This window comes from Athene cunicularia, assembly GCF_003259725.1.
Source record: "Athene cunicularia isolate RWA chromosome 1 unlocalized genomic scaffold, athCun1 chr1_part2, whole genome shotgun sequence".
NCBI lineage: Eukaryota > Metazoa > Chordata > Aves > Strigiformes > Strigidae > Athene > Athene cunicularia.
This window is the reverse complement of record NW_020799092.1, coordinates 13489499-13506992: the sequence shown is the minus strand read 5'-3', so window position 1 is coordinate 13506992 and position 17494 is coordinate 13489499. Positions and strand designations below refer to the sequence as shown.

Sequence of the window (17494 nt, the reverse complement as noted above, 5' to 3'; positions counted from 1 at the left end):
CACGAAGCCGCGCGCCGCGCCGCTTCCGCCCCTAGTGGTGCGTCACTTCCGCCCCTAGTGGTGCGTCACTTCCGCCCGGCCAGGGCTCCCCCTGCCTGCCGCGGCACGCCCCTGGCCCGGGCTGAGCCGGAGCTGCGCATGCGCGCCTGGAGGGGGGGCTCTCCAGCGGCGGGGTGTGGTGGCCGTGTTGTGGGCCTCCAGGGGTCTGCTTTCTTCTCTGCTGCTGGCACTGCTGGGCCGGGCGGCGCGCCGTCTGCCCCGCCTGAAGTCTTCCCCGGCACTGCCACTTTTCCTCGTGCCCCAGCCTCTGTGCTGGCCAGGGCCCCGGGTGGCCTGCCAGCTCGAGGTGGTGGGCAGCAGGAGCTGGCGGTCTGCCTGCCCTGTGACAGGACATGGGCAGCTCGGGGACCCCACTTGAGACCCCTTGGAGCGTTGCTGGGTGCCTCACGAGGGAGGTAATTGGTCTCCATCACGACTCTGCAGATGACTGTCCCTTTGGAGCACAGCAGTTCTGTGAGCAGTACCCCTCTGTGAAGGAGTTGTTGACACATCTCTTGTCTGGTCCCTGCCCACGTGTTGCAGAGTCAGAGCTTTGAGAGAAAACCCCACAGATGTTTTTTTGTTGTGGTGTTCAGCTCTGCTTCTGTGCCTGGCTGCTTTTCTACTCCACCTATCTGGTACAGAGCATGGCAAGCAAAAGGGAGAATCACTGACTCATACACTTGCTTGTTTTCTCTCCAGGGCTCGTGTTCAGAGTTGGGCAATTTAAAAACTGACTTTATAAAATTGAGGGTTTTTTTTTTTAAAGTATGTTCTACTAGTTTGTTCTTGCATTGCTTTTATACTCCCCTTTATGCACACATTCAAGCAACCACATTCTTCCAGAACAAATGCTCATGAAAAGTGAATTTCAAGAGTGCATCTGTAAATATGAAAAACACATTTTAAAGGGGTATGTGCTACACATGACAGAGGTATTTGCATGCTCATCCCCTATAGGATCAGAAACAATTTATCAAGACAAGTAAACAGTTACAACTCAAGGCTATTCGAATAGCAAATACTATTTCTGAATTAACACAGGGAACATTTGTGATTGATATGTAACATTAGAAACAGCACACAAGCCTTTTCAAACAGTGAATGCACTTGAAGACATCAGGACCTGCTCATGCATATTCAGCTGGGGCGGGGGGAGGGTAAATATATTACATAAATTACCTATTGCAGATTCTTTGCTCAGTTTCACTCCTTTGCAGTGGGAGGCATAGACTGAAGCAAGGGAGCGACGTTAGACCCAATGGAGTTGCAAAGGAGATGAGGAGCCAGCAACAGCAGTTTCCCCATATCAGAGCCTGCAGGAGGGTGCAGTTCTTGCCCTGTGATGTTTTAGGGCTGGGCCTGGTAAGACCCATCAGATGGAGAGCATAGGGGCGCAAGGCCTAAGAGCTAAGGACCTGAGCAATACCTACTGAAACTCATTGTAAGAGAAGAAGGTTTTGAGGAATGGAAAATCCTGCAAAAAACTCAAAGCAGACAAAAAATCAGATCTAACCAAGTCTGAGCAAGGAGTGTGTGTGTGGGTGTCAGGACCTGTCAAAAACAAAACAGGGAAGCGGATGTAAGAAGCCACAATCCAATCTATTCTGATCCATTTTTATTTATATACTGCTGACGGAAAGCCCTCCAAATGCTTTCTGCTGCTCTGATACAAATCCAATTCAATGCATTTATAAAACTCAAGAGAAAGCAAGAGGTGATGGCAGACTGACGCAGCTCCTTCCCATTTGCCTATCCCTGCCACCCTGAGGAAAAGGAGCCAGCAGGTTTGCAAAATCCATCAATACAAGGCAAAAAGAAAGCTAACGCAGAGATGGGAAGGGAAGGGAAGGGAAGGGGCTGAGTCTTAGATTAGGTGGGCAGAGAGGTGATGGAGTAGCAGTGATACAGTGAGCCCCACGTGAGAAGCAATAATAGGGTACCAGTGGACTGGACAAAGCACCAGGAAGACCCTGACAGCAGGTGAGAGCTGTAAATCATAGTGACCTGTGTAACCTTGTCATATCTCAAACATCTTTCCTGTGCAGACAAGACCTATCTAACTGGGCACAAGTAGGTGTTAATAACAGTGCAGAAAGAGTCTGGAGACAAATCAGAAGAGCAGCTACTTAACACAGTGTTTAATTCAACTGAAGAGGCACTAGTCTGTCTGGCTGCATGTCTCAGCCCACACAACTGGCTGGTGGAGACCGAGTGACACCATTCCCAGCCAGCAGAATGATGGACACAGTTTCTTCTCTCTCCAGATCAGTGTTTACTGGCTGCATTTAATGACCTTTCACTGGCTCATTTTCAATGGTCCTGAGGTCAGGATCCTCAGCAAGGGCTGTTTTGGGGGAGTCAGCTGGCATCTGTGGCTGCCAAGCTTGCCCTGCTGCTGCTTTGCACTGGCAAGTTCCAAACAACAAAATAAAATCACACACAGTATTTTTCTCCCCTAACAAAAGAAGCACTATTACCCACTGTTGCCCAGGTATGGGAAGATTCAGAGAGAGATCCTTCTTCCCATGCGGTCAGTAAGACATGATTTTTCATAGGGTGCAAAAAGCAGCACCTTGTAGTGTCCCAAGTCATGCATGACAGCACGGCAGAGGCTTTGCAGTTAGGAAATATGCTAACTGCTGGTTTGGAAAATGCCTTCTGGCTTTCCCAGAGCTATTACCCAAGTTGATACCAATGGGAAAAGACTAGTTGGGGGGAACTGCAGAGATCCTGCTTATGCATGGTGGCACTGCCACTTTCAGTCATTTTGTTCTGCAGCAGCAAGATAGTGACCTGGACCCCCCTCAGTCAGAACCTGCTTTTATCCTTGGACTGTTGAATAAATGAAGTCAGATGTTTCCACTGGTCTTCTTGTGGACTGCGCAGAGGCTTTGCACACTCTATTTTGCTGTCAGTTGCCAGCACAGTCCTCACTGTGAGCAACTGGCTGATCTAGAGCAGCTCAGGGCACATCAGGTTTTCTGTGCCTTTGCACACCACTCTCTGGCTGTCTAGAGCGTTTATTCTGTCTGTTAACTTTGCCATCTCCACAATGTTCAAGTGCTTCCACCCTGTCTAGAACTCTTGCATAAAGATTTTTGTCCTGTAGACTAGACTTATTTCAATTATCTATACACAAACTGATCATTCATCTATTATGTCACAGCCACAAATTCATGTGCAAGAGCCAACCCTTTTAGACTGATATTTGAACTCATTTTCACTTTTCTGAAACTGCATTTTCCCACCAAAGTACTTCGTCTCAAGTAAAAAAAGGCAAACCAACCCAACCTTCAAAACATTAATTTGCTCTTTCTCTTCCTGCAGTATCTTTTACCAAGCAAAGTCACCTTGGGCAAGTAATTAGTACCTCACTTTCCTCACTAGAAAAATGGAAACAATAATATTTTTCCATCTTTGATATCTTTAGGATGGAATATGTTGCTACTTATTATTCATTATAATGTTTTACACCAAAATTTAATAACATAAGACTCAGAACCTGAAGGGAAAATGTAAAAAGCAAAGGTGAGGAGAATACAGAGTGCTACTGTGGTTGTATGTTTTGAAGATGCTGGAAATTTCTTGTAGTCTGTTGAATAGCATTTGTTAAACATTCAAGCAGAGCTGGCTGAGTTGCTTTTGCACAAGGTCAGGGAAGGACAGAAAACAGATCAGATATTACTCCCAACATCCCTCTAATTTTGCAGTTTTTCAGATCTGAGGAATGTTTTGCTATTGCAGTTGGCCATAGGATTGAGCTCACCTAAGATTTAGGTGTTTGGACCTCAGGTTTTGCTTCAGGTGTGACTAATGTTTTGCTTGTAGTGTTGCCTTAGAAGAACAGGCAGAATCCTCCTTGAAAATCTGTCCCTTGTTCTGTCTGGTGACAGTTAGCACCTCCTCTGAGTGCATGCTGACGATCAGTATATGCTCACAGGATCACAGGATGTTGAAACTACATATAACTAGTCAATGTTCTGTCATTTGGAGACAAAAGTAATATGCTAAGTACTTTTTTTTTCCTCCCTAGAGGTATAGATGCTCTAAGTATAACATTAATATCTGTGTTACCTCTGACTCAGATTTGTGGAGACATTTTTGCCACACATTTCCCCAAAAAACATGTGGCCTTCCTTTTCCCCTGGTAATGGGGCTTTGGGGTAAGATGCAGTTGAGTGGAACAAATTAGAACCTGAAGTTGACAGAGGCACTGTATCTGTCCCCCTTTGCCTTCTTTGCCACTCTTGTCAAAGTCCCCTCCTCAACCCTTTCTGGTTCCCTGTCATCTATGCCTCCTCCTCAGCCCCAGACTCTCAGCTTTAAACATAATTCACCAGCATCACATTATTCATTCTTCATGAGTGCCAGAGCTCTTCTGACATCCTGTGCCTGCACTGCCCATCAGACTGTAAGTTCTCCAGGGCACAGTGTGCTGCAGCATTTCATGCAGGGCTCAGGCAGTGCTGGAAAGAAAACTCCATGATTAACAATAATAATGCAACTTCTTCAGTGCACACATGAGTATCTGATGACCTGTGTATTACTATCATAGGTTAAAATGGTACCTCTTTGCACAGTGGCACCGAACTAGTGTCTTGTATTGATGCACTTTGAACTGGTCTGTAAGAGAAGGCTGGATTGCAAAGTGTCCTAAGTGTCGCTAGAAAGACTCTTAGTTATGAATTCCAAAATTCTGTTCGTAGCACTGCATCCATACAGTTTTGCATACTCACAGTAATTGCCTTTGTTGACTTAAAAAAAAAGCACATTTATGAAATAATGGTACATATGAGGGAAAAAAGGTAACAAAAACCAGACAACAATAGAGTAGAAACTCCCCAAGTGGGGCACAGATGAGGACAGTGTTTCAGGCACATTCTTTTATTCTGTGGCTCCAACTCTGAGAGGTCTGAGCAGGGCTGACCTCACTGAACACGTGAGATCTGACAAGAGCACAGCACACAGCAGTATGGCTGCAGGCTAATACTTTTATTTTTATAACTGTGTATTCCTAAGAGCATGCTCAGAGGAGTTTGGGATCAAATCCATGCTTCTTGCATAACTGAACAGAGTATTCCTGCTAGGCCACCTGGCAAGAGATCAAACAACCCATACCAGGCCTTTAAAAAAAATAAAGGGAGTAATATTAAGAACAGCCATGGCCATAAGAGAAAAACAACAACTATTCTAAGGTGTCCACTTAACCATGATCCTAGCAGGCACAAATTACTTATTTAATTTTAAAGTCAGCACATACAAGACTCACAGAATCTGCAACACTCTCAGACACCCAGCTATTTGCCATGCAACCCCAGTTACCATTGCATATTCAAACCAAAACCCAGCTGTCCAAACATCCACTTTGTTTCAGACATCCCCCATTGCTGGTCATTCTTCTATTGCTGTAATGAAGTTAGGAGTTGTCATAAACTGACTATTCCCTATCTGCCACATGAAGAGGATATTAACTCAAAGATGAAGGAGCCAGCTACAACTACAAGCTATTGTATTAGTAAGTTATCATGAACTTCATTCTTCTTTTCATTCTGGATTCTGACCACCTCCATTAAGTTCCTTTAGAACAGTGTGGGTGCTAAATATTAGACCTTGTTTCCCAAAAAAATTGAAATGCAACTTTTTTTTGCCATTCTGAAAGGCTCAAATACATTTTAACATTCTGATGAAAATTCACCGTACTCCCTACCCAGCTTTGGATATGCTTTTTTTTGGGTTAATCTTCTGGATTTTTAATTCCTAAAAAAAGAAAAAAAAAAAAAAAAAGAGATAGAATTTTAAAAAACATTTCTTCCTTTTAAAAAATAGCTCTTTTAAAAATTCATATTTTTCAAATCACGTATATTTAAACCAGGAACTTTTAATAGTGTTTTATTGGTTTCCTACATTAGCTTCAAAGTTTTTAAATGTAGATTTTAATGCTTCAAGACATAAATCATTGCTGGATACAAATTACGGGATTTTTGAATATATCTGGAAAGTTAATAAAGAGAGAAGCATGAAAAGAGATGCAAGACCCTACATTAAAGATTAGAGTTAAATATAACTGGAGAGAGAGAAAGATGTTCTATTAAAAGCCTACTGAAAATATCAGTGTATATTAAGAGCCTACTGACAAATGATTGTCTAAATAGTGACATCAAGACACTCAATACATTTTAGGAGAGTCTGTTTCCAAACAGAATAATGAGGGTGAAAGGAAAAAAAAAAAAGTAGCTTTCAGGAAATAATTCATTTTAATTATTATCACCATCAATTAGGACTCAGTCCTGCACCATTTAATTGTACTTTTGACATTGCCTCCTAGAAACATATTTCGGAAAATCAAGTAATATGTGTGTAAAGAAAAATTTGCACTGAAAAAATTCCTTTAATAAAAGCTTGTTCCTGCAGAGTTAGTTTCAAGATAGAAACAGTGCTTCATATTTTCAAAAATAAAACCTAAATAACAGAAATCAATATTCCCTGGGAATGAAACTCACCCCTGTGAGTTGTTCATCCAAACTCTTTGCTGTCAATGGCAAGCTCCTATTTTGGGATTTAGGTGGGTGTTCAAATGATTGGGTTGTGTGAATAATTGATTATTTGATTCGGCTGTTGAACCAAAATATTAAACTCTGCTTTTTTCTAAAGTCGACTCCAAAACACCATGTTCAGTGTATTTGGTAAATGACAAAAGCTCCATAGTCTTAGGGTAAATTATTGCTATTTGTTTGTTTGTGACAACTTTAGTTCTGCCATTTTTTTCCAGGTCTATGCAATAAAAGCAAAGGACTAGATTCATAGAAGAGCCTAGTGTCACCTTCAGAGATGTTTTTCCAATTTCTACTCAACTGGAAGTCTAGTGAACCTTGAAATTCTTACCTGAAATATTTTATTTCTGAATGAGCATTGAAATACATGTTGAACATTTCCAGTGACGTTATTACTCTTGCATTTCAATCTTTCAAATGCATTCTATTGCTGTTAAGTATTCACATGAAGTTAATTTCGTTTCAAATCTTACCATAGCAGCCTATTATAATTCCTCTGTGCTGCAGGCCAAATTTCCTGGTGGTCCTTAAAATTATGCCATATTAACTGCCTTGTAATAACTGTATATCAAGGTGTAATGTTAAATTCACAAGACTTTTCTCTAGAAACACAAATTTATTTTGCATCTGTACACAGAGGGGGGAATTAAAGGCTGAAGTGGGAGATATATATCCTCCTGCCTTGTAAATGAAAAGAAAGATTATATCTGTAGGTCTTAGAAATACAATTAAGTGGGAACCTGATACAAAGGTACTCCTGTCTTTAAAGTGGGCAGTTGTGGATGTGTCCATGTACGGTGTGGGGGACTCAGAGATTTGACCTTTCTGGCATTCAGGGAAGTAGGCTAAGCACTGAGTTGGCCAGGACAGGTAAGTCAACATTAGGAGCAAGAAGCTGGCTTGTAAGGAAAAGAGCCAAAGGACTCAGGACCTTCACAAAACAACTGCCACAGGTGGGAAAGAATATCTGAAAGGATCCAAATATATAAATATAAAGGAAGACAAGGATTTTCTTGAGGTACCTCAAAATGAGTAAGTAGGACGTACCAGAAGGCAAATGAAAATATAAACCAGCTACAAGAATATTCCTTAAAATACAGACTGGCCTGGCAGTGATGGCATTAGCTCCAGTGGGGAGTAGGGGCAGCTTATTGTGCTGACAGATATTTACAGTTGAGAGCTCCAGATTTTATTTTGGGCTTTATTCCCTGTAGTCATGCAAACTGTGGCACAATACTCTACTTTGTCTCTATCACTGCAGAGTACTTCATATTCAACACTACCCCAGAATCACTAGAAGAGTAATGTAGATGTTATGCAGGGTGAAATCTTGGCTGCTGCTAAAGTCAATGGGAGTTTGTTTTACTCTCTGACTTTGAAAGCATGTAGTGAAGCCTTGCCTTTACCTACATAGCTCAACTCTTACCCGTAAGAGAGGGTTTTAATTTTTCAGAAGCCCACTGAAAAAAACAGTCTACTGGCTACAGCATAGATGATTAAGCAGGACACATTTCAGTCAGGGCTACCCACCAGTTCTGCTGAAGCAGCAGTGACACCACTGGAAGTGCCAGCAAGTAGGAAGAGGGTTAATTAGCATGTCGGGTGGTAAAAATGCTGGCAGTTGCCAGAACATCTCCACTTGGGCACCCATTGTGGTAACTCTCTGGGTTTATCTGTACCAGCACTAGCAGTGATGAGGTATTTTTGCTACTATTTCTCTTTGGAGACCCAGCCAGCACAGGCAGACTGTCACATTATGAGTCCCTCCTTTTCCTCTTTGAATATAGGCAGCAGGAGCTTGACCTTGCATATGCACCACTACCTTCATGGAAGGGAAGAAATACAAAAAAGTAATGCCAAACCCAATATTGTTTCAGTCACATTCGGTATTTTATAGGTCTGTTTTTTTCAGTTTGGTATAATCCTGTTTAAGTCCTGAAATCTATGCTGTGAAACATACAGAATGTATGATGGAAGAATTCCCACTGCTGCTACAACCTCAGCCTGTTTCTAGGAGCTCCAGACTGTTCATCCATCATCTGCATGATGCACTAGTGCCAGGTTTGCATTAAGAAAGAACTGCTTTTATTTAGCTCCTCCTGAAAATTGACCTTGTTTTTTAAAATGACTTTTTAAATTGATTGGCTTAATTCTGCAACCACCAGAGTTGAAGAATAAATACCCTGTCACTTTTTTTCATTACATCAAAGCTCGTGCCATATTAACAAAGTGTTATTCTACATCTGAAAGACTGGCAAAAGGAGGTAAATGATAACTGCAGGCTGATGCCCCAGCTAGACAGATTTTTGTGCTTGGCTTGAACCCACTGATTTCAAAATGAGGCTTTATGTACCTGCTTGCCTGGAGCAGCTTACAGGATTTGGGTCAGAACTGCAGCTACCAGGGGAAGCCTCTCCCTCAACCCTGCTTCCAGTTTTTTCTCATCATCGTCATGCTTATATCATCTTTAGTAGTACTAATGCAGTCTGATCTCTCTAAACTATGTCATACTAGTACAAGGAAAAAAATGCTTATCTACTCTCTCCTTCTTTGTACCTTCCTTTTTTTTTAAAAAAAATTGCTAGATATGATGATGACCTCTGTGAGAATGTCAGGTTTATTTCAGTAGATTTGGCTGCTAATTCATATCAATTAGGACTGAAAGACATGATCTGAATTTCAGATGTCTCTCTATTAATAATCTGTATTCTTAATAAATATTTGTGATTTTTTTATCTGACATAGATGACATTATTACAAATATGCTTATTGGTCATGATTCACATTGGTCTCTATTATTTTGGACTGTTTTCATTTATCTGTAGGCAGCTCATGCTGTTTTATATATTCTGTCACAGTTGGTTGTGTTTTGCCTTTTTGTGCTGATCTCTGTAAAAAACACAGCACATAAGAAATTAAAAAACAATGAGAATGTTTCCAAAACCATCACTCTACCACATCCATCCAGCAGAAATTTAAATGTGTATGAAATAGAGTACAAACCTGAACAGATGGGAAGCTCTTAAAGAAATCATAACTAAAGACATCAACAAATAACTCTGTCTGCTTTAGGATCCAGACCTGAAACTAAGACAGAGTCAATGGAAAGACTGACATTGTCTTTTGACCAAGCCCCAGGTATCTGCATGCTCCTGTGTGGTGACATTTTTGGAGAGAGGATTCTGTTTGCTCATGTGGCCTTGATCCCTCATTCAGGGATGTGATGCTGTCCTTGTTCCTCAGTAGTGCACAGAAAGAGAGGCAGGTACAGCTGGAGCAAAGATCTGATGCTCTCTGCTGCAGGGTGCTGTGAATTTTAAAAATTCAGATAGGTTCAAGGTGAGACCAGCCAAACTGATAGAAGAGAAAACTACTGAGGTTTTTTTTTCTAATGCAAGGTTGTCATCTCTGACTCAGAAGTCTGATCAGAAGCATATTTTGGGAAAGTATCACTTTGTGTTTATCCCACTGTAATTCTATTTCCTAGGCATCTGATTTTTGTTATTTATAAGCTTTTAAAGTCTTACACAGTGGATTTCAACCTAACTTTCAAATTTTGAAGTTTTTATTCCACCATACTCAGCATGTCTTTATAACAAATATTCAGCCATTCTCTTCAGTTTACTGACAAGCACTTCACATACCTCCTGCCCTCACATCTTTCTGCCTCCTTCTGCACATTCAGTTCTCTTCCACAACTTCCATATCAGTCTTGCTTGCAGAACAAACATCAGCCTTCCCCCACCCCAATGACTACTGGCCTATCTGTCCTCGGTCCCCTGCTCCCTGTCAGTTCTCAGCAGTCTCCCCGTGTGTCATGCTTCCCAATTCACACCAGTTTTCTCTCCTCACCATCTAGCCGCTGTTACCATTTCTGTCTCCTAAGCCCTCCCTCCTTTCAGGGACAAGACCCCTTATCCTTTGCCATTTCTCTCTCCACCTTCCCAAGGTGAGCGCTGCAGACAGTGCTGCAGAGGGAAGGAGTGACTGAACTGTCATCTCTGCATTGGATGGAAAGAATTGTATTGCTGTGAGCTTTTGAGATTTTTTTTTTTCCCCTCTTTTAAAAATGAGTGTAGTGTTACCTGAGAAAATACTGCTTCTCACTATCTGAAAAGGTCTGCTAGGCTGCTTTTACTTGGGAGATGGACAAATAAGGTAGCCAGCAAATGAGTGGGGAATTTCTCTCTGGCCAAGATAAATATTATAAGGTTTCAGCTGCTTGCCTTGTCACTAGATTGGCTTCAACCATTGCCAAAATCCCATCACCTGTGAAGAAATTCACAAGACAGAATGGCTTGCTCCCAGAGCTTAACCTTAATGTCAAGCTAATTCATGCAACACAAAAACTAGACCTGTGATCTGCCACCATTTGACCTACCTCCTGCTCTTTACATCTGGGCCTCCCAAAACAGAGTAGTCTTTTGTGTCCTATGCAAGAGGCTGTGTAGACAGAGGTTCTACTGTATGGAGTCAGTTGCAGCAATGTAGAGGGTGGTAACTGTCTGAAGCAATTCTGCCGTGTTCATCAAAGAAGAGTCTGGAGCATGTTCTATTGGTTTTGAGTCACAGGATCCTTTCTGTCTCTTCATTTGCTTCTTGAAATGCTTTCAGACACCAAAATAGAACACAGAAATATCTATCATAAGACAGCATCTCTGGGCACAAGGGATCCTGTCTGTAAGCAGATTTGAAGGCAAAGGTTAACCTGAGCAGAAGCCTGGCCCCATAAATGAGTAGCAACCTCTTCAGCAAATATTTGGCCTGCCTCTACTTGGACCACACTGTGTATCAGCAAGTCTGATGGATTACCTCAAAAGCAAGAAAAAAAAGACTCAATTTTTTAAAAATCTGCATCATTTTAAAAGTTCAGTCCATTTAGCTTGCTAAAAATAACATCATCAGGTGATCTGATCAGTCACCTTCAAGGAGAGAAAAGCTTTAGGACTAAAGAGCTCTTCACCCTAATGAAGAATGGCATAAATACTCATGTCTGGAAAGTAAAAAGAATAAATGCAAATGAGAAAAAATATTCCAACTTGTCAACAATGACAGAGATTAACTATAGTGACAAAATACCAAGGAATAAGACAAATGCTTTACCTTTTACTATCTTCACAGTGGTATCAGAGGCATTTCTGGAGATATGTTTTTCTTAAACTCATGTTCCAGGTTCAGTAGCTGCATGAGATTATATGGTATGTAGCATGTCAGGCCAGATTCGTTATTGATTTGTTCTGGCCTTAATTTCCCTGAGAAGTCAGCATCTGCTTACCCCTGTTATATAACAGAGCGCAGACTAAACAAGCCACGCTTTCAAGGTGAAACAGGATGCCATGGAGGGTTTGTAATCATAAAGTATTGGAGACAACAGCAGTGCTTCCTTTGCATTGAGGAGACAGGAGTCCTCCTTTGGCATTTTCATCCTCAGTCCTGCACCTCAAAGCCAGGTGGCGTGGTCTGCAGTTTTACCTTCTTTAATCTGAAATCTGCAACAAGGTGAAATCTCTTTCTCTCCTGTTGACGCTGATGAATTGTTAATTAATACTGATACCATAAAATCAAAAGCAAAGGGAAAATATCTTGTTCTATAAATCAAACATAAAGAGCTGAGATATGGTAAGGACAAATACTGCCGTTTCTTTCAATGTTTTTTCCTCTCTGCAGTGGAACACAGTTAAGCTGACATATAAATATTTTAAAAAAGCTGCTTATCAGAAAAATGGTATACTGTAGTCTTAGTTGAAATGTATACTGTTCATGCATGTTTTTTGTTTTCTTGACAGTACTTGATCTCTGCCCCTGCAGAAGAAGCTTCTAGTTGGAGTATGAATATAGATTTAACAGGATTCCATTTCTTCTCTCCCCCCCTTTGTTTTCTGTGCATCTTATGCAAGGTCAGATCACAAAAATTTGTCCCATCTGAAAATCCCCATGTAATTCAGTGGGACTAGTCAGATAAGATTTGGAGAATCAAGCTCATATCAACTTTTTCATTTTACCACAGTATTTACAAAAGACTGAACAACTGTCAGTTCAAACAAAAACCTGACTGAAGAAAATGTCTCTGTGTAGCTTTTGCTCTCTAGAATTAATCAATTATGTGGTCAAAGCTTAATTTCATTTAAAAAATAGGAGATAATGTAACATTTAGCAACATTAAAAGGGAAAGTGCATTTTAAAGGGGGACCTTGATTCCTTTCAGTTTGCAGTAAATAATGCAAGACTGCAATAGCACAGTTCAAATACAGTCAAGATTTTAAAATGTGTTTAAACTACACATCTCAGATAAGGCTACAATACAAAATTTGTACCTTTTTCCTGATGAGCAGCTGTTTTAAAATACTTATATGTCAGATTAGCTGTACTTCACTGAAGAGAAAAAAACAACAAAACAACACATTGAAAGAATCTGAAGTATTTGTCCTTACCACAACCCAACTCTTTATGTTTGATTTATATAAATTTTCCCTTTGCTTCTGATCTTGTGGTATCATTATGAATTAACAATTCATTGGCTCCAACAGGAGAGAGAGAGATTTCACCCTGTTGCAGATTTCAGTTTAAAGAACATAGGAAGGACTGTAGACCATGCTTTGTGGTGCTGGACTGAGGTAGAAGATACCAAAGGACTTCTCCTGCCTTTACTCAATGCTCACCTGAAGCAGAGGAAATGCTTTCTGATTACAGACCCTCTGTGGTGTCCTGTATGACTGTGGGCAACACACTTGGTCTTAGCTTCATTTTATCTGTTTCACAGGTGTAAGCAGATAGTGACTTGGCTTAGAGTCAAGATGGTGAAACATCTCATTGATCTGAATAGTTTTGGATGAGGCCTCAAGAGAAAGAAGCCTGAGTAAAAGAAGCATTCAGGAGATGCAGATTTTTTTTTCCCGCATCCATGAATTATGCATGAGTACATTGTGATTGTCTTGATTCTATCCTCTATTTTGAAATTATTCATCTAATTCCTGCAGAATTTTTTTTGGTCTGTAGGATGTTTGCAAGCAGTTCTGAGAATCTCTACTCAAGCAGCTGCTGACTTCCAGGTGGGGCTGAAAATGTCTCATCTTCCCCCAGAAATCAGACTAGAAGGTGGCAACACAAGACTGTGATTTTTGCATCTCTTCCCTCCCATCTTTGACTCTAATTCTGTCTTTTTTTTATATGATTTCTGTTATGCCTCTTTGTGCATGCTTCTTAAGAGCTGGATGAGAATGTATCCAGTGGGAAACACTAGCTGTGGGGATTTCACTTGTGATGGTTTTGAGAGGGAGAGGGAGAAAATGTGTTAATTAAGGTGGGTTGGCCACCATTACATCTGCCTTTCCTTGAACACCAATAATCTTTGTTGCATTCAGGTGTGCTTTTACATTACTCTCTTTCTGAAGAAAGACAATAGAAATACATGTATTATAGAAATATAAAAACCCTTACCATAAGCTTATAAGTTTTTGATAACAAGACCATAAAATCATAGCTGGGAACCTAAGCTATATGCCCTGCATCTCAAAGTGGTAGCACTTTGGATACTGAATTACTGGGAGAAAGATGTTACCTTGCAAGGCCTGGGCATGGAAGGTGGAGGAGAATGGGGTCAAATGCAAGAATTGGGGAGAATCCTGTATGAATTTGCTGTGAGGAGCCACCGTCTGGGAGAAGGAGATAGAGCAGGGGGAAATGCCTTGAACAGAATTTCAAATGGAAAAACATGGGAAATCTCTACCTGTCAAAAGTCTGGAGTGATTTGTTCACAACAAATTTCATGAGCTGTTGCAAATTAAAGTGGAATTAGGGCCTCTCAGAAAATGTTACAAGAACACTCTGCAGTGAAAATTTTTCTGCAGATGGAACACCTGAAGATGTTACTACCTTCCCTATCATGTATGCTTATTAGTATACCCTTATTTATGGATTCACTCTCCTTTGACTGAATTAAACAGCTAAATAAATATAAAATTAAATCATGTAGTATTAGACCTTTCCATTAAATCCTGGGGCTTGACTCATTTGCATTTTGTTTTGTTTTTATAATGCATGCTTATTTTAATTATTACTACTGCACTTTATTTGTAATTGTCTGTGCAATGCCCAGGCACCTTGCTAAGTGGATAAGGGAAGCACTTTATTCCATAACAACATAATTAATCCATTATTCATTATTTTTTTTTCTGGAATGGACTGAAAAGAATCAGGACTTTGAAAAATACCAACAAATTATCTATGGCAAAAATAATTTTAACAGAATTAATACTTTCCACATGTTGACCATTGTTTGCCTCTAGATAGCATCTCTCAAAGAGAGAAGCAGCAGCAGCATTTAATGACCTGAGGATTGGGCTGAATGCCAAAGATGTTTGAAATCAGAGATCTGTCCATACAGTCCCTGTTCATCCAGTCCACCCACCCCCTGCCAGCTTCCTGCATGGCCTTGGACAAGTCATTGAACCACTCTGTGTCTCTGTTTCCCTATTTCTGATGGCTACAATCCTAACATTCACCTTCTACAGAACAGTGAAGCTTGCTAATGTGCAGAGCTTTGCAAACAATGTATGCTAGGTATTGTGGCAGCATAATCAAAGGGACACAGGATGGCTGCATAAAAGAGGAGGCGTTTCCTAGCTATGCAGGATTCTTGCTTACCAAGCGAAAGAAGACATTCAGTTTCCTCCAATATCCTTGCATATTCCTTCTGAATGAATACCCCACCTTCATTTAATTTTCTTATTATGGAGGTTTATGCAACTCTATTACCTCTTGAAGTTTTGTGAGGAGATCCCTGCATAGTCTTTCATGTTAGGCAAAAAACCTTTCTGCTGCATTTTCCTTTGGCACATGCTCTCTGGAAGGTCAAGGCTCGTCTTAACCATTTTTGTCCACCAGTCAACACATCTGCTCGAAAACAGGTTTCTTTCCAATTCTAGCTGCTTGTTTTTAGATTATCAATCCATGGCAGTAGGTCTCTGTTTAATTCATGACAAAGACTTATTAGTAGAAACTAGGCTAATGAGGCTGGTCAAGCAAATTAAAGGTGCAGAAACAGTGAATGAATGCATTGGGTCCACTCCATGCAGTAAAAATCACATCATCTGATAGGCATCCAAGCACCATGACAAGACTTCCAAGCTGGTTTGCTCCATCCCCAGTCATCCAAACCAGGATGCTTTTTCTTTGTAGTTAGCATTCCCTTAAGAATAAATGCTATGACCTGGATAGGCCAGGACATTGTCTATGACCCTTATTTTTTCACTGCGTTTATCCAGCTGAGCTCAAAGGTCGATGATGGCCACTGCAAAGACAGAACTCTGCACAGGGCTTGGCTTATGAGTTAAAACAGCTTCCTCTATTCTGCAAGATAAGCAATCTCTGCCTGAAGTCTCTCCTAACAAGGACAAGGTAGCTCTGTGTATGTGTGTGTACATACATATGTGAGTGTGCCCATAGCCATCCCTGGTTGCTTCCTAGAACACATTAATGACAAAAGCACATTATTTCCATTGGTGTCCCTGGACTCTGTTTCTGTGAGGCAAGACTGAAATAATGCTGCTCAGTAGTGTCTCTGAAAGGAGACAGCATACCAGCACAATTTCTAAACCCATCACTTCCACTCTTCCCTAAATATAGTTCAGGTGTTTTCACCTCCCCTGTCTTTCTGTGCATGCCTTCTCTCACATTCTCCTATAACCATCTCTCCCCTTACTTAAATGCCAGTTCCTGCTCAGTCAATCACCTGTCACAAAGCATTAATGACGCACTAGGCAATAAGATGGAGGAAGGTCTCCCCTAAAACTTTCCAATAAAGTCATAAGTGTGTGGGCTTTGAATGCTCTTACGCCTTAGAGTTCACTCTGGGGTCTTCCCCCAACACGCAGGGGACATACGGCAATGTTTCACGATCCCTCAAAGCCATCTCTAAGTGCTTGCAAGAGAACTGTGAATAGCAGTTCCTTTTTAGGAGTCTGTGAACAGCTTCTAATCCTGGTGATCCTGTTTGCATCAGTTTACATTCCCAGGGCTATCTGTGAACAGAAGAGACTGGAAATACACCTTCCAGATCATTTGAAACAGAGATTCTCCTTTACATTGCACGGTTCCTCGCTTCAGGATATCCTTGCTACAGTGCAGGTCTTGCTGATCTGAAAAGACAAACAAGAATAGTTCTGCACTCAAAATCACCTACTTAAAAAGAGTTGGGTTTTGTTCAGTGGCCTTTTGTATGCTCAGCCAGATCTACTGACATACTTGTCTAAATCCAGGTCTGACTACTTGTTACACCTCCTGGATCTTCAGCAACCACAGTGATTGGAAAAGATGCCACTTTTTTACCCTTTACAGAAACCACCAAAATTGCTCATGGATCTACACAGGAATTCCTCAAAGTAATTTTATTACCCTTAGCCAGGTTACTTACTGATTAATATATATAGAAAACACATAGATTGGTTCTCAGACCCAAGGTTTTAAGTTTTTGAACTTGTAAGGCTGTGGATGAGGAAGAGCAAAGGAAGGTATTTCTTGGGAAATCAGGAAAAAAAGCATCTAACAGCAAAGGCTATACCGGTCATTTCCCTGGTATTACATCCACAGCCCCACACCCCCCACCAAAACTCCACAGTAAGTCCTAGTTCTCTTCCTAAGAGCCTAAAGAACCCCAAAGATTCAAAGGAGTAACAAACTTGCAAGAAAGCAGCAGATTCCTCCAACATCCATTTTCCTCAGTACCTCATTCCCTCGGGTTCGGATTTAGCCCTGCCTTCTGCATGCTAACACGGTAGAGCAAAAAATAGGACCGCTATCAATAGGGCAGCCAAACCCAGCCACGACTATTCGAGTCACTTTGGGGAAAAAAAACAACCACTAAGCCACCCTTGGAAAAGAAAAAAAAAAAAAAAAAAAAAAAA

At 41.0% G+C, this 17494-nt stretch overlaps 1 protein-coding gene and 1 long non-coding RNA gene across 3 annotated transcripts in view; both read right to left on the bottom strand.

The window, feature by feature from the left end:
- WASHC1 (WASH complex subunit 1) overlaps nucleotides 1–4508 on the bottom strand; it is a 47695-nt gene extending 43187 nt beyond the window's left edge. The window contains exon 1 of the mRNA XM_026868223.1: nucleotides 4380–4508. The gene's annotated coding sequence lies outside the window, so the exon portion shown is untranslated. The remainder of the gene's footprint in view (nucleotides 1–4379) is intronic.
- Nucleotides 4509–6231: 1723 nt separating this feature from the next.
- On the bottom strand, nucleotides 6232–17433 carry LOC113491370. Of its 2 annotated transcripts, XR_003400386.1 has the most exons (4): nucleotides 17270–17433; nucleotides 15237–16729; nucleotides 10975–11200; nucleotides 6232–9900 (listed from the first exon to the last, which is right to left on the bottom strand). It is a non-coding gene; the product is annotated as an uncharacterized LOC113491370 (long non-coding RNA). The 2 variants fall into 2 exon arrangements; XR_003400385.1 differs by having other exon boundaries at nucleotides 6232–11200.
- Nucleotides 17434–17494: the final 61 nt, after the last annotated feature.